A 16572-nucleotide genomic window follows, 5' to 3' on the forward strand; every position below is an offset into this window, starting at 1 on the left:
GTTTTTTGTTAACTTTCTGAAGTGACGCGAATAGCGCGTCATAATGCAGTAAAAAGGGCCTGCGAGCCCCACGATTGTGTGTGTGTCAGGACGGACGCGTACGCTCCTTGACCCATCCCTGCCGTTTTTGTCTAATAAAAAGCAGAGTCACCTTGCTCCTTGTGTGTGTCTCGCGCTCTGTCTCAACTGGGATACATGGGAGGAGTTGGGGCCTCCCTGCCTGGAGGTCCGCGGACGGCCCGGCCGACCCCGGCAGAATTTCCCCCCGACAAGTTGGAGGCACTGCTGAGATCTGTTTAAGATCGACTTTTTCTTTTTTACTTCGACCCTCTATTTTTAATTTTTCCAGGCACTCCCGTTGCGAGGAGGCCCGGCGGCGCGGCCCCCTCTGCCGTTGCCCCCTTCTGAGGACTACAGGACCATCGCAGAGCTGCGAGAAGACCGGACAGCGCAATCCGGATATTGGCCCTCGGGAGCCGGTTGAGAAGTATCCCGCCCGCAGTTGGCGAGTGTCCAGACGTGGTCCAGACGAAGGGAGGTGGCGAGCCGCTTGGAGGGGTGCACACAGTCGAGCGGCCCTGCATCGAGAGAACTTGGTGAGCATGACACGCACAACAAGCAATGCGAAATTGTGAGGGAGGGGGGAGGAAGTGAATGAGGGAGGTGTTGTACAGATGCGCGGCGAAGGTCTAACAACTTAGTGTTGCCAATGGAATGAATGGTAGCGAAACGAGTGCGAGAGCAGTCGGCTACGTTACGCGGAAGAGGGAGGGCGGAGCACGAAAACATCACGTGCGGCCGCTCGTAAGGCACTGATTGGCCTAAGTCGCGACTACGTGTAAGGGTGGGTGTGTGTGTGTGTGGTTTCCTATGATTTGGCATTTATTGATCAATGAGTAGACGAGGATCCCTATTGTTCGAGCAAGAAACTCGATAGGTAGATGACGATTCCCTGTAGGCGGTGGCTAGTTAATTAAGTTGCCCAATACGGAAGATAATTGGCTGGTTAAGCCCTCCTGTTGAGGGGCGTATCACACGCGAGGCGACGCAGCGTGCGCAGTCCGATTATATTATTGATTTGATTACCTTGTTCCAGGAGTGACAGGAAGACAGCTGTAGGGTTAGCGGGGGTAGGTTGCAAGTGTATTTTGAACTTAAAAGAACATAATAAGAATGTACCATTAGCTCGAAGAGATCGGTGACGTCACCAGTAGGGATTTAATAGGATAGCGTGAACACAAGGAAGTTTGGTTTTGGGAGTGGTGGGGAAGAGAAATGTGATAAGGGAGCAGGCGCGGAGATAAACGATAAACGAGTGGATCGGGAAAAGGAGAAGGGGAAAGGGGCGTGGCTGCGCACAGAGAACGCCGGTCACGGCAAGTGTAACAGGGGGAGGAGAACGGGGAAACAGGACGACTGTATAAGAGCGTCGCAAAGGGTACACAGCCGCAGGGGGCTGTGTGCGCTTCGGCCGCAGGGGGCCGTAAGGGTGTAGTAACAGAAGGGAATTGACAAATGTAAAACCATACATAACGGATTGTCGTAAGTCCCCATACTTACGGGGCCAGGTAAACAATATAAGGTTGTATATTGTAAACTACCAGTGAAGGAAAGGATAACAAGTGGAGAGTCACCATGTCATACGGGACAGGGTCGGGAGGGTGGGGGAACACCCTCACTACACCATTACAAAACATATGCACCACACTGCCACCCCATAGGGAGAAGTTAATAAAGTACAGCATAGAGTGGACCCAGGGGACGGATAACAAAATGTTAACACCATGGCCACCTAATGGGAGTTTCGATCCATATGCCCAACATTCACTGCTAAACCATCTGCACAATACATACAAGGGGAAGAAGTTGGCAAACCATGTGGAGGTGTTTAACTTATGGAGGATGTTCCAGGGATCCCGACCGGGACCAAATGGAATGTTCACTATGGGGGAAACACCGGAAGAAAAGGAGACTAAGAAAGAAGGAGAGGATGGGAAACAGGGGCGTGAAAGCACAAAGAATACGGGGAACGGAGGAGAGGGAGGAGAAAAGAGTGTTAAATCAGACGACATAAAAAAGGAACCGAACAACGAGATACCCATAACACCGGGAGTGAAAACGGAGGGAGGAGGGTTGTACCCTTTAAGAGAATTAGGAGAAATAGAAGGACAGTTAAGGGCAGCTGAAGGATACTCGAACCCGGCATACAGCCCTCCACCATATGTGGCTCATAGGAAAATGGCAGTGGGAGAGGGGAAGATTGGAGAAGAACAGACTGTAGAGATAGGACATGATGAGTGGGTAGCTGCACAAATATTATGAAAATTACGAGGTTCACTAACTGGAGAAGAGAGGGAGGTAGTAAAGAGAACAGACGAGGATAGTGCAAGAGAGAGTGAAATAAGGGGGGAGGAGCTATTACGGCAAAAGGAAGAGATTTTAGAGGAAAGATTAGCAAAGCTAAGGGATGAGCAGAATGAACTGATCAAACAGCTTGAGAGGGAGGAAAAAGAGAGAGTGAGGAAAAGAAAAGAAGGTAAGAACGAATTGGAAAAATTAAGGGAACAAAATGAGGAGCAAAGGAGAGAAGCTGAAAGGGTAAAAGCAGCAGCAGACAGGGTATCAAGAGTAGTGTTGAGAGAGAAGAAGAAGGAAGAAGAAGAAAGAGAAAAGGAAATGGCAATATGGAAGAGGAGGGTACTATCAGAGACAGCTAAGAAATATGAAGAGGGGAAAATAATAGAAAGTATCGTGGAGAGAGAAAGAGTGAAACGGGAAAGGAAGAAAGAGGATGAAAGAATATTGGAACAGATGAGCAACGTAGTAATGGAGGAATTGAAAAGGAAGAGGGAGGAAAATAGTAGGGAGATGGAGGAGAAAAGGGAAGGAGAAAGAGAGGGGAGGAGTAGGGAGAGTGAAAGATGGGGGATGTATATAGAAGTAGAGAAGTAGCAACAACATCAGCACTAGGGGGAGCGGTTGATAACAAAGGAAAAGGAGAAATAGACCTAATAGACTTAGAGACAGTAACAATAAAAGGGAAAAAGGCAGAGTGGGGGGTGCCATTTATGAATGATTTTTGCAGTGAGGAGGAAGAAGGAGTGGAGAGAGAAGGAAGAAAGAGTGAAAGGGAAAGCTTAGATAAGCTATACCTCACTCGAACAAACATAGACTCGCCATGGATCAGTAGGAGAAGGGAGGACTTGGAGAGAAGTGAGGAGGGAGTGAAAGGACTAGTGGAAAGACAAACCCATGAAAACACACCATCCCCATCTCCATCACGCCCTCCCCCATCGCACCCTACATGCTCAACCACCGCACGCTCGTTGCGCAGAATAAAGCTCGCGCCCTTCATGGACGAACTGACACCCTATGCATGTAGGCTTAGAGACCTCCCTAGTCGCAGGCAAGATAGACAAATAAACACGCCCACATTAACTACAGGAAATGACGAAAGGGGAAAAGATGGAGAAGGAGTTAGGAGCAGGGGTAATAAGGACGAAATTGAAGAGGTAAAGGAACCGGAAGAAGAGGAGGGGTGTGAAGACTCGATATTGTGGAACATAAAGGGTGACACAGGACACAACTTAATGCCACTGTTGGAGAGAGGAGGGGTTAGACCACAGTACGTCCCTTGGAAGCATACGGATAAGGAAAATATAAAATGTAGGCTCCCATCACTAAGTGGAGGTGCGGGTAAGTGGATATATGAAATGGAAAAACACACCGCAGGACAGAAACTAGCAGTAGGAGATGTAAAGGGCCTGTTAATATCAATATTAGGGGATAGAGCGGATGACATTTGGAAGAGAGCGGGATTCCATGGGGTAACAATAACAAACACATCGCATGATGGGGCACCATTTGCAAACTGCAGACATGCGCTATGGCAGGCACTGAGAGTACAATACCCAGACACATCAGACATAGGAACAATTACTTCCCGTAAGATGCGTGAGAATGAGGATCCTGTTGATTATATCCAGGATATCCAAGAGAAGTGGCGCATGGAAACTAGAGAACAATGGGACAAAACACCAGCCATATTTTATCATATACTAGTACAAGGGCTCCCAGAAGGAGTTCAGAAACAACTAAAGAAAGTAGTGGGAATGGAAGCAAAACCATGGCCAGAAATACAACTGACTATAGTACATCACTGCAGGACATGACAAGGAAAGATGAAACAAAAAGAAGAGGACAGGAAAACAGAAGAGGCTAAACTAGTACAGAAAAAACGTACTAAATACACAATGGAAGGGGCACTAATAACTACGCCCACACCAATGGCCCAAAGCCCAATACAAGTAGTGGCTGCACAAGATCCTGCTCAAATAGCACCTCCACAGATTATAACACAACAAGTCCCAATGCAAGGAGCTGGGTATTATAGTTATAATAGGGGGAGAGGAGGATTTATGAGAGGGAGAGGATACGGATATAATGCCCAACAGCAGGTGGGAGGACTTAGACATTCCTACCCCACAGGGCAACCAGTATACCAGGACAACACAGGGAGCTTCCCATGGCAAAGCAGGGAACCACCCGTGTGTTGGAGTTGTGGGTTATTAGGACACATGTCACGTACGTGTAGGGTCAGGCCAGGAACACCAGCATGGAATGAACAAGCACAACCTAGGACCCCACAAGAACTGCAGGGTATACAACAACAGCAGACGTTACAACAAGGAAATGACCCACAACAACAACAAATACCACAACAACAGCCACTGCCACAACAACAAGTAACGTTAACACAGCAACCCCAAACTCAACAAACGCAATTGGGTAGGGTGACGGTCTTGGGACACAACCCTTACACAGGGAATGGCCAATCATTGTACCCACAATAGGACAGCCCACTGACGGCCTTGGTGTGTCCCATCCTGTCAGTAACACCTAATAGTGCGGAGGAGCCACGCATAGAGGTAACGATAGGTGACAAAAAATTATCATTCCTTGTTGACACCGGGGCAACCCGGTCTTGCATAAGGGAAGGTAAATTTAAGATGTCAGGCGAAGCCATGAACACCCAAGGATTTTCTGGGGCTAAAGGGTTGGTTCCATTTACTGATAACGTTCCCTTATCTATTGGAGATTATGATCTGTCAGTTCCACTTTTATATTATAGTGCCTCACCAGTGAATATACTGGGGAGGGACATAATGAACAGGTTGAATATGACAATCTCCTTTACAGAGGATGGCATAATTTGCTCTACTCCAGGGATTAACATGCTCGCAGCACGACAGATTATGCAAGCATACTGTGGACAGACAGCGATTAGGGCGGAGCCAGTAGATGGCGAGCTATTCCAGTATGGAACAGACATGGCGTTTGCATGGATGCCAGGGATAGAAGGGAAAATATGGAGGAGGCCAGCAGCCTATCTGTTCCGACCAGAAACACCTGTTAATGAACCAGAAGGAAAGGTGTTTGTAATGGACATTGAGAGCATTATTGCAACAGCTGATTATATTGCTGTACATGCCCAAGATAAAGAAGGGAGAGCATGGAGGGCAGTGATAGCACTAGCAGAAGGATGTAGGCTGACCCAGGTGTCAGATGAGGAGCTGTTCTCAGAAGAAAAGGAGGAAGGCGAAATGGTGTTCATGATGAGTGTAGGAATATGGCTAAGGGTGGCTCACAAACAAGTAGCACAGAAAATTGCAATGGCACTTGAGGCACCCGCATGCACCCCAGTCCCCTTCTTTGAGGAGGATATGTCAAAGGTGCCCAAATCATTATGGACCACTAGCCCTTATGACGTGGGATGCATAAAAAGCATAGGGGGTGTAAGGATAAAATTGAAAAAAGGTGCAATACTACCAAGAGTGAAACAGTACCCACTGTCAAGAGAGGCAGATGAGGGTATATATGAAACCATAACGGCTCTTATAAACAATGGCATATTGGTCCCCTCAGAGTCACCCTGCAACACGGCTGTGTACCCAGTGCGCAAGGCTAAAGGGGGGTCTTGGCGCTTCATACAGGACCTCAGGCCCTTGAATAACATAGTGGAAGCAGAGTATCCAGTAACAGCAAACCCGGCCACAATATTGTGTGGCATTCCAGCAGAAGCATCACGGTTTACAGTGATTGACCTTAAAAATGCTTTCTTCTCAATACCATTACACCCAGACTCACAAGATTTGACAAGCTTCACTTACCGAAACACAAAGTGGAAACATACCAGATTGCCACAGGGTTATTGTGAATCACCCTCAATTTTCAATAGAGTAATACAGATGGATTTAAGTAACGTTGAAATGGAAAGCACAGTGTTACAGTATGTGGATGACATAATAATTTGCAGTATAAACGAAAGTAAATGTAGAGAGGACTCCTTAAAAATGTTGACGATATTGGCTGAAAAAGGGTACAAGGTAGACATGAATAAGATACAATACTGTCAGGAACAGGTACTTTACATTGGCCAACTGATATCCCAACATGGAAGAAAAATTGCACCACAAAGAGCACAGGCCATTTCAAGCACTCCAATGCCACAGACTGTGAGAGAACTGCAGCAATTTCTGGGGCTGTGCAACTACTGTAGAGCATGGGTATTTGATTACAGCTCATACATAGGACCCCTGCTTGAGGGTTTGAGAGAAGCAAATAAAGGGGAGAAAAAGTTGAGGTGGACTATGGAAATGAGAGAGGCCTTTGATGAATTGAAAGACGCAATTTCAACTGCTCCAGTACTGGCATCCCCAGACTATGAGCGACGATTTTTTATATTTTCACATTGCGACTCAGCAGTGATGAAGGCAGTATTGGCCCAAAAAACGAGCATGGGCTATAAACCAGTAGCATTTTACAGCGGTCACTTAGACCCTGTGATGTTAGGCCACTTCCCTTGCGAACAAGGTCTCGCTGCAGCTGCTTTTGCAGTGGAAAAAGCATCAGCAATAACCATGGGGTGTCCGACTACACTGTTTGTGGAACATGCACTATTTGCAATATTGAATAAACCTAAGTCCACACTAACAACGCAAAGGGCATCAGGTTATGAGATCATCTTGTCTAGAGCTGAACTAGCAATTGTTAGATGTAGCACGGTTAACCCTGCAAGGTTCCTAGCAGAAGTAATTGAGGAGGGAGATTATGCCCATGATTGCACCCAAATAACTGAACTGTACTCGGGTACTAGAAAAGTTGACGAAAACGCACTAGAGGGAGGTGAGCTTTTGTTTATTGATGGGTCATCAACTATTGATCAAGGAGATGGGATAAGGAGGACGGGGGCAGCAGTGGTTAAAATGATGGAGGCGCCGGTGTGTGTGGCTATGAAATGTGTACAATTACCACAGCATTATTCTGCTCAAGCCGCAGAACTGGTTGCACTAATATTGGCATTGAAGGAAAGTTTTGACAAACGAGTAACTATATATTCCGACAGTGCATATGTTACATCCACTGTCCACTCAGGGCTATCAAAATGTAGAAGAAGAGGGTTTAGGAGAGCTGATGGCACTCCAGTGCAACATGCCCTCTTATTGGCTGAACTAATTGAAGTAATAAATGACCCCCAAGAACTAGCCCTAGTAAAATGCACCGCACACACCAATGGGGAAGATCACATCTCAAAAGGGAATGCAGCAGCAGACGCACATGCGAAATATGCTGCATACTTTGGTGAGATATGGAACCCTACAGACTCACAGAGAGGGAGAGGGAGGGGAATGGCTAGGGAGATGTTGATAAGAGAAGGGTACACCCATCTTCCAGCCACACAAATTATGGAGCTACAAGCGGCTGCACCAATGGCCGAAAAAGAAATATGGGTAAAAAGAGGATGTACAATGTCACCAACCGACGCATTATGGCGCCAGAGCAGCACTGGGAAAGTTGTAATACCATTGGCACTTTTAAACACCGCCCTGAGCCAATTACATCACCCAGCCCATACAGGCAAGGAAATAATTGCAGCACGAATTAGAGAAGATTGGTTCTGTCCTGAGTTAAATTCTCATGTGTCAAATTTTATCAGCAATTGTCTTACATGTCAGCAGTTTACGGCCGGTCATACCCTAAAGGTGATAAGAGGTACCATACCCCGGCCAGAGGGAACCTTTCGGCACCTTCACATTGACTATGTTGATATGATCAACATATGTCAAGGTAATAGGTATATGATTGTAGTAGTATGCCCATTCTCTAGATGGATCGAAGCAGGGCCCTGTTCACACCCAGATGCATTTAGAGCAGCCAAATTCCTAGTAAGGGAGGTCTTCCCTAGGTGGGGAGTGTGCGAGGTGTTAAGGTCAGACAACGGCCCACATTTCGCAAACGAAATGTTCCAACATATTACATCCTTGCTGAACATAAAACATAAATTTGCATGTGCATACCACCCACAGGCTAACGGTGTATGTGAACGCCTGAATGGCCTACTGAAGGAGGCAATTGCAAAAATACAACAAACAACAAAGAAAAGCTGGTTGTATTGCCTTCCATTAGCCCTATTCGAATTGAGGAATAGGCCAGGGTCCGACCACCACCTCACCCCGCACGAGGTGGTTACTGGACGTCAAATGCGCCTTCCCCTAACGCCAACGTCAAGGGCATTCACTGACCACGAAAGTTCAGCAAGTGTGTTAGGTGATGAAATGTATCAATATGTGTCTTCTTTGATTACTAGTGTTGTGTTTGTGTCTCAACAGCTCGAGCGCACACGGGGCGGGTCCACCAGCAATCAAGAAGAAGGCGCCAGTACCGAATTAGAAAAGGAGAACTTGTGCAAACTTGCCAAAGGTGACCACGTGCTACTTCGCAATTTCAATAGGAAGTGGAACGATAAGAGGTTTACTGGCCCCCATCTGGTAGAGGACATATCAACAAGAGCAGTAAAACTAAAAGACAAGCGTGCCTGGAACCACTTACATGATGTAAAGATCTACAAACTGCAGACACGCCCCAGCGCCAACGACAGGTCCAGTGGAAGAGCAGCAACAACATCCCCTACAGAGGAAGGAAGTTCTACCACAGACAACGACCCAATTGTTCCCTTACCGTGTCACTACCCAACTTCCCCGGAGACAATAACTGACGAAGAAAGGAGTGATACCCATACTGCCCACCCCATGGTCACACGCTCAAGGAGTAAAAATACTTCCGCCACCTGAGCCCAAACCCCCGCCCATTGACCCCCAAGTATAGTCATAACTGACCTGAAAGACATTGCCTCACAAATACACCTGTAAACACGTGAATGTTCTCTTTTTCTCTCGCACATACAGGTACTGCGTATTGTATTGTTAAGAAAGTAGCTTACTAACAAGTTCACTGCCCAGGTGTAGATGGTACTACCAGACGATAACTACCCAGAAGAATTGTCACACCAATTTGTATACGAAATAAAAAGGCCAACGTACCTAAAAAGGAGAAGGGTGCGTGTCTACTACACAGCATTCCTCTTGGCCATAGAATATTACATGCCCCACCTCCGCCCATACTTGCCGATCCTAAGAGACAGATCACTTAGAGTAGCGTGGGAACAGCTCTTCGCCTGGGCACTGAATGACTATTTGATAGGGAGAGCTTAAAGGAAACAAACCACTAACATTTAGTAACAAGCATTTTTGAGAATTTTCAGGCAGGCAACTTTAACGTCGCAAGAATACGCTGCCAGGACTGCAGCAAGGTAAGAGCAAAATTCCGGTGAGACTAGCATATGTAATAAAGGTAATAGGGATTTTGATGATCACCGGGTTCTTGGCTGCTTCTGTATGGCAGTACAGCTATGCTATTAATTTTATTGCTGCACCTAAACCTAATATACCCCCGTCCCCTGCTGCAACAGGTGTTACGTCAGGTGATAGTAGTAACCTTGCACCCAAGCAAAATAGAGTTAAACGCAGCACATACTCAGACAATAAAGGTATTGATAATTTTATACAAGATTCAGCACACGTCACAAACAACATATGGTACCAACACATGACCCGCATTGGTAAACAAACAACTGAGGACAGCTGCTACGTTTGCTCATTAATACCATACGCCATGAGTGCTTCACGAACATTTGTTGCCACAGAAATTGATGAAAAGATAGCACAATGCATAATATGCTTGGCACTGTTCCAAACGAAAGGAAGATTTCAAGGGACGGTAGTGCACATGACATGGAAAACACAAGATTCATATCCATATGAAAACAACTTCCTCAAGACCTATTTGAGTTACCACAAGACCAGTTTACATGCAGAAGCATTCAGATACATAACAAGTGGCCCTGCAAAAGGAGAAACAAAGAAAGTAACATTGCAGTATCTACCATGTGATTGGTACGCCACCGAAGTTCCGGGTAAACAAGGATGTTGGGAGAGGCCGCTGGTGACGATAACAGGAAAGGTGTATCTGGACAACAGCTGGGAGATAGGAGTGATTGGCAGCAACATGGTAACAAAAGAAACTATCTCAACTATCGAGGCCCACAATCACCGATGTTGGACGACGTGGATCAAGTATGTACCAATGCTCACGTGGGTAGAAACAGATGAAGACCCAATAACAATACTACCGCTGACTGCGCCCAAGGTATGCTACCAGCATAAAGGAGAGGTGGACGTAGGATATAACACCAATTGTGCAAGTGTGACGGAGTTACCTGAGGGGGGAGCAGGAACAGCAGTAATAATGGACCATTATTGGGCCTGTGGAGAAAAGGCATACCATACACTGCCCCCCCTGTGGAATGGTGTGTGCACAATGGTGCACGTCAATGTACCATCACTAGTGGTACCTAAGAAGCATGTTAATGTGGCGAACTTTCCCAAAATGGATGAAGGGGACAAGAGAAAAAAGAGATCTGCACCACTTAAGGAGGAGCAAGGGAACAGGACCAACAACAATGATACTGTCCTAAATAGAAGGAAAAGACAAGGAGAGCCACTGACAGGAAATTACCTGTGGGCAAGGTCGGAAACGGAACTAACCTCCATACCGCCAGAACACAGACTATTGAGCAGAGCAGCAATGTTCTTCTCTTCAATAATACATCCGGGACTGCAGGCTTACGCAAACGCGAAATGGCTCCAAATAACTAGATGGGAACTAATGATGACCATTAATTCTACAGTAAATGGGTTTAACGCAATAAAAGAGGAGCTGCGAGCTATAAGAATGGTAGCACTCCAGAACAGATATGTATTGGACCTTCTCACAGCAATGGAAGGAGGAGTTTGTGCAAAGATAGGACAATCATGCTGCACGTTCATACCTGCCAACGATGCTGATAATGGTACACTGACTGAAGCAGTTTCACAATTGGCCCAGATGCACTCCAAAATGATGGATGAAAGTAACGGTGTAAACAAGGATAAGAGCTGGTTCTCAATATTATGGTCATGGATGCCATCCTGGCTGTCAGATGGACTGAAAATAATAGTGGGTTGTACTATTTTGGCTGGAGCTACGCTGATCATAATTAGGGTTTGGAAGGCCCGGAAGGCACGCACCACTGACGAGTTGCTCGAAATGGTGGGAATGCACCCCCTGATGCCAGCAGATGACGGCCAACATACAGGTGTGATAATACAGGAGAGGGAGAAGCTGCGCACCCAAATAATCACCAACCATCTAGACCCACCATCAGTGAAGATCGAGAACCCAACAAACCCCAGGAGTTACATAGGGAAATGGGTATACTGTACTCCTGGAGGAACCTGTGAATATATGTATTGGTCATTTGAAGATCATGTGAACCATTATGGACATCTAGAAGGAATAACTAAGATATGGCGAGTAAGAGGAGATAACGAGAAGGATATGTTTGTGGTCGACAAGTCGACCAGAGGGGGGACTGAAGTGGGAGAATGGAAGACCAGGCTCCCGTCCTTCACCTCTCGCGCTTGGCCTAGAGGGTCACGACCCAGACACCCGCCACGAGAAGAGTTTGTCCATTTACCAGATGACCAAATACCCTGGTATAGGAACATACGGATGTGTCCATCTGCCTGCCCAACAGCCCGCACTGGCCATGCCGACACCTGCGGCACGGACCAACTAGACTAAAATCTACACGTCGTTAGAGATGCCATGACGACCTAGACAACGGGAAGCACCTCTGTACAAATACACACATTGGACATTCCCACACCGATCTACACGAAGAATATACTCAGTGCTATGACGTAGGCGACAGGCATATTCACGGACATGCATCTTTATTATTTTTACATAGGCTTTCAGAATGCAGAAACGCGTCATGAACTCATTTACAAAGCTTGCTCACGCTTCTCTTGAAACCAGTTACCACTATAAGAACTATAATGAAGACACGATACTGGTCATGGAACTATATGCTACTATAACTTAAAGCACCCATGCACCAACCGGATCACGTATGCACCAGGCCCAAGTAGGCCTCAAACAAGAGCTCCCGTGGACGTTAACAAAGCAAGAGTCTGGTTGCTGATCCTGCAGAATGGGCCCGGTGAAACAACCAGCCAAGGTCGCGATGTTGCAAACCCACATTCCAAGAACAAAGCATCAAAGGCACGATGTTGCAGCCTCGGACTCCGCGCACCAACGTTAAGGTCACACCTGCAAGTTAAACCAGACACACAGTGGAAAAGCAATATTAATTGTGCAGAATTCTGCCTCAAACATGGTCCCTCCCCACGTGACCAAGCCGAACCTGACGAGATGCCAAACCCAGGAGAGAAAAGGCGTCTGGATCCCTCGCTACGAGACACAGGCAGATACACTTGAAAGGCTCAATGGACATCTGCGACAGTGGGAGCGGTGAGCCTTCCAACTATGAATAAATCCTCACATTGTCTGCACGTACCCATATTGAAACATTGTTGCAATCGCAGGTACACCGAGAGCTGGGAACAATGATGGTCCCAGGCTGGGAAGCTCACGGGTGCACCAATCAGAACATGGGGCTCTTATCTCAGACGTCAGTAATATTAACCAATCCTCAGGAGTCTTCATGTAACAATTTTCATGTATCTAATTGTAGGGACAACCCAGATATATCACCTGACTACCCTTTGTCCAGTAACATTGTCCTCTATATGTGCGCTATACTAACCCTACCACTCGAGCAACCAATTAAGAGTGGCGATAGGTTTTTTGTTAACTTTCTGAAGTGACGCGAATAGCGCGTCATAATGCAGTAAAAAGGGCCTGCGAGCCCCACGATTGTGTGTGTGTCAGGACGGACGCGTACGCTCCTTGACCCATCCCTGCCGTTTTTGTCTAATAAACAGCAGAGTCACCTTGCTCCTTGTGTGTGTCTCGCGCTCTGTCTCAAATGGGATACACGGGAGGAGTTGGGGCCTCCCTGCCTGGAGGTCCGCGGACGGCCCGGCCGACCCCGGCAGAATTTCCCCCCGACAGTAGAGTCAAACAAGTCTTGGAGGACAGGAGGGGTCATCGATACTGCATCTGCAGCCTGCACTTCGACCGTGATATGTACGACACATCCTTGGACCCAAAGAGGAATCAACTGAGAACAACTCGGAAATTGCTCCCAAACGCTATTCCAACTTTATTCATGAAAATGCCGCCACAGGTGAGTCACACTTCCGGATTTAGCTTTATGCCTGTATTTTTGGTGTCAATATCAATTATAGTACTTTGCATATTTATATGATTGAATAGCTTTTGAAAAATGACTATTTTGCTAAACATCAGTCCTTGTTTTGCAGAACACACATAGAAAAATGATTTATGGGGACGGATAACTATGCTTTATTATGCATTTCAATAAGTGTAATTTTCTCGTATTCAGTCTCCTTACATGCCATTTTGTAATGTTGGAATTTCTAAATCGAATAATACTTTCCCTTTACCACTCCATGACTATCCACCGAATATGAAGGAACAAGATTCAACATCCATGTCTTTCCGGGAGTCATCAACCACTTTGATTGCATATCAGGTAATCTTACCTAGCTATTCTGTTCCAGGCTGTTTTTATGCACGGAATTCGAGATAATGTGATCATATTTTCGCAACGTATCATTGCTTTACACAATGTTTCATTCCTATTTTATTATTGGCATGTACCTTTGTCGTCTTTCCGAATTCTGTGTCTAGTTTCAAATCTTTTCAACCTTACTAATGCAAGTACTGTGTTCCAGGGAGATGCTGAAGCCTCCACTACTATTAGAACATCCCTCATAGTAGATCTGGTGTCAGAGGTATGGGTCTTCACATTTCAATAGGACGAGATAATCTGATCATATTTTTATATTGTGTAATTGTTTTACACAATGTTTCATTCCTACTTTATTATTGATATGTACCTTTGTCGTCTTTCCGAATTTTGTGTCCAGTTTCCAATCTTTTCGACCTTACTAATGCAAGCACTGTCTTTCAGGGAGATGCTGCAGCGTCCTCTACAATTACATTATCCCTTGTACTTGTTCCGGAACCAGACCCTACAGTTGATCCGGAGCCAGAGGTATACGTACTGACAGTACCATCTAATGAAAGAAAGTCGGTCGAATTATATGTGTAATGCCAATGACTTATTTTAAATGGATACTATTTTTTGTAGGGGTGTATACTAGATCCGTATATTGAACCGGAGGAACGTGGATCTGAGTCGGTGCACAAGTTTGCTGATGTTAAAGAAGGTTTCAAAGAAAAGAAATAAAAATAAGGTTAGTTATAAACACTTTATATTGTTGGCAATAGTTTTGTGCTAAGGCCCTCATTATATGCTTTTTTTTTTAATGTAAATTGTACAACACTGTATGTTGGATTTACACTGAACATCCCTTTTCCTATATGTCCTGTAGTTGCCCAATGGAGTACAGACTATGCAGACACAGACAGCGATACAAAGGACAAATGCTACTTGCCAAACTGATTTCACCTTGGAGGAACTATTCATTGAGGCGCGTCGTGTTCACACTCGAGATGCCTATGTCCAGTGGCCAGAAAATTAATCTAATATGACCGGCGATTCAGCAAAGTGTTCTTGGACCATTACTAGGATGCGCCTGCTCCACCAGAGGAAGGTGAAATTGAATTTATAGATGATAGTTTAACATTACTAGATGAGCACTTGACACAATCGACACCTGCCAAAAAAATGCCCCCCAAAAAACACTCCACATTGATGTTTTCTCCTATCCATCGTCAAGTAAAAGACGTTGAAATGACAGAAACTGAAGCATCAACACTATTGACCGACGAAACAGACAAAGATATCGACTATAGTATGTCCGGTTTGGCTGATATTTCCACAACGGTTCAGTCCGAAACCACAGTGTTGCCAGATGACAGTATAATAAAAGAGGCCAAATACATAGTATTCGACAGCAGCTTGATTGAGATTATACAGATGCTGAAATGTGTGCATTCAGTGGGAGGGGAAGTATGTGGAAAGCCATTGGTGAGCGTGACTCATCTAACACAAGGCAGTAACCTCAAAATACATGCCACCTGTGAAAAGTCACATAAAGCAATTTCATGGTCCGCTCAACCGATGCTGGGGAAACTGCCAGCTGGCAATTTACTGTGTGCAGCAGCTTTACTTTTCAGTGGCTTTAGTTTCACAAAGTTATCCAGTTTCTTTCAGTTTGTGGGACTCCATTTCATTTCTAAAACGCAATACTACACACACCAACGTGATTATCTATTCCCTGCCATTAGTGATGCTTGGAAAATTGAACAATTGGCTATTCAAAGTACATTCCCCGACAAACGGTTCAGGCTACCCGGTGATGGACAGTGTGACAGCCCCTGATTTTCTGCTAAGTACTGCACCTACCATCTCAAGGACATGGATAGTAAGAAAATTGTGAGCTCGGGGGTCATGCAGGTGTCCCAATGTAAATACTCGTTGGCCATAGAGAAACTTGGTTTTATAAAATCACTGCAAGGAAAAAAAAAGGTTTGGAAGGTATTACGCAATGGTCCCAGTCTTTCAGCAACCATCTTTGGTGGAGCCAAAAAACATGTGATGGGTCTGTGGAAATTCTACTGGAAAAATGGCAGTCATTAATGCACTACTGTTCCAACGTTGACCACTGGACAGAAAACCAACATTTCCACCAATGTGAACATGGCCCTTTGTCCCCAGAGGAGGCACGGAAGAAGAAGTGGTTGATCACATTTTCACCTCCACACAAAGCCCTTGAGAAGATTGTGTTTGATAAAACTCTATCAAGAGATCTTAAGGGACTCACAGAATTCTGTCCCACAGGAGATTTGGAGGTGTTCCACAATATGTGCCTAAAGTACAGACAAAAGAGATTGCATTTTGGCATCCAAGGGATGACATGTCGGACTTTACTTGCGGTATTGGCGCATAATGAGAATGTAGGCCGGGAACAATCTAGGACTGCAAGAAACTTAGGGATGCTTCGCTACATTATGGCCTTTACGAAAAGAAGCAAAAAATGGGTTGTCAAACCAGTATATGAGAAAATGGAATTCGAGTTTGTGAACAATCTTATTGGAAATGTCGTCAAGATGCATACTCATGGAATCATGCACAAATCTGTTCAGAGCACACATACATTGCCACAACGCATTGCCAGCATGCCATGTCCACCCAAAGCAGAGCTTGTGAAATCGTTCAAATCACGGTTGACATGA

The sequence above is a fragment of the Ambystoma mexicanum genome, chromosome 1q (assembly GCF_040938575.1).
Source record: "Ambystoma mexicanum isolate Mex_15411 chromosome 1q, UKY_AmexF1_1, whole genome shotgun sequence".
Lineage (NCBI taxonomy): Eukaryota > Metazoa > Chordata > Amphibia > Caudata > Ambystomatidae > Ambystoma > Ambystoma mexicanum.